General features: G+C 33.4%; 1 long non-coding RNA gene across 1 annotated transcript; it reads right to left on the bottom strand.

Annotated features, from left to right (window-relative positions):
* Nucleotides 1-300: 300 nt before the first annotated feature.
* On the bottom strand, nt 301-1,673 carry LOC111704653 (uncharacterized). The gene is made up of 2 exons (XR_002765865.1): nt 1,463-1,673; nt 301-340 (listed from the first exon to the last, which is right to left on the bottom strand). It is a non-coding gene; the product is annotated as an uncharacterized LOC111704653 (long non-coding RNA).
* Between the last annotated feature and the right edge of the window lie 109 nt (nt 1,674-1,782).

The raw sequence follows: 1,782 nt of genomic DNA, 5'->3' as shown, positions 1-1,782 counted from the left end.
AAAATAATGTAATTTTATGTGTTCTTAATTTTCTGATTTACACTTTTTTATTTAATCTTGGAAAACGTACATGTTAACTAAATTGAGAAAACTTAGTTTTTCTTGTTATATTTGACACTTGTGACGTCGTGTATAATTGGTTCATTTCTCTGTAGCCTCCTATTGTACTTGATAATCTATTTGGTTTTCACTGTAGTATCACACTTATATTAGAAAAATAAAAGAATAATGGCAGCAACTAAAAAATTAAAAAATGGTAGCAACTAAAGAATATCTACATTTCTTTATAATTATCATTTACCTGAGCCACTTCTTTCCCAGATAATATTTCTGCAACCATCTGAAAAAAATTAACAGATTTGCAATAATATCAAATTTGAATGTTAATAAAACCAATTTTATAAGCCGGCCCGCGTAGTTTCAAGAATTGGTGGACAATTTCTTCCTGAAATGTTCAAAATTCAACGCATTTATTCTCCATGCTTGTGGATTACAACTTTTTTTTCAATTTTCATTGTTTTGTTCTTTAGTATTTAAAAATTGGGGAGAATTATTCAGAGATGAATGATGTTGTGTTTTGGAAAAATGTAGAAAATTTTAATAAAAAAACTTTGACTTTTACAATTTCTTAAAAATCAAGAATTAATGAACTAAAATAGGCTTAATTAATATATTTATTTAATGTTCCTGTATTTTGTTTCCTTTCAAATATCTGCTCTGTGGAATAAATGTTGTTTTTAATCTTTTTAAAAATAAATAAAGATTTATAATTTACAACTGTTGTCACTAAGCATATTGATTGCTTCTGTATTTTTGCTTTTAAATACAGGGTTACCCACAAAGGATGAGACTGTAAAGACGACCCAAAACTCTAGAAATATGGCGATTTGTATGCTTTATTTTTGGTTTCTGCAATAAATTGATTATTGTGATGATTTGCTGAATGATTAAGGACAGAAATATGCCAGTTTTGGCCTATACCTACTAGGAACTCTAAATGCAAGAAAACGGACTATAAACAAATTCTGTACAACCGTCTCTGAAGTCTCTAACCTAGTGGTAACCCTTTGTAAACCAGAAACTTTGGAATAAATGTCGCCTTTGATTTTCTTTTTAATTAAGAAATACGATAAAGATTTATAATTTACAATTGTTGTCACTGAACATAATAGTGCACTTTTATAGAAATATCATAATTGCACAGGAATATAGTATATGCAACATGTTCTGATTCTATTAACCCCTTTCTCCGTATATTATCCCTTTCATAAGAAACACAAATACTCCAGGATTATATGATGTGGCATTTAGAGGGCTAAACTCAGCCCCCCCCCTCCCCCCTGTAAAGTTTAGGCTTCGGTCTGGGGGTTTTCAGCTGCGCCTTTGACCCCTTGAACAATTTCCTGGAACATATTTGCCCCTTGCACAAAATATAAAAAATGCTTCTAAGCAAACAAAATACCTTTTCTGGTAAAGATGAGTTTTGTTTATGTATCACTGTCTCACTGGACTCAAGTCACTGAAGAGTTGTAAAACTAGATTTTGAAGTTACTACGACGATGCAGGACCTACCCAACGGGGGAAGGATGGCAACCTGCATTAATTTATCTTCTGGACCACAATATATTACGTTACAAAATGCTGCCGGGTCGTTTATCAATTACTCTTCCAGAACGCAGTAATTTTATCCAGGGGCGGACACAGGGGGGGGGCGGGGGGGCATTCGCCACCCCCTGACAGATTCAGGGAGGGGCGTAACCCCCCCCCTAGATTTCGAGGCAA

This window comes from Eurytemora carolleeae, unplaced genomic scaffold, assembly GCF_000591075.1.
Source record: "Eurytemora carolleeae unplaced genomic scaffold, Eaff_2.0 scaffold31, whole genome shotgun sequence".
In the NCBI taxonomy this organism is placed as follows: Eukaryota; Metazoa; Arthropoda; class Copepoda; order Calanoida; family Temoridae; genus Eurytemora; species Eurytemora carolleeae.
This window is presented reverse-complemented; position numbering and strand designations above follow the sequence as displayed.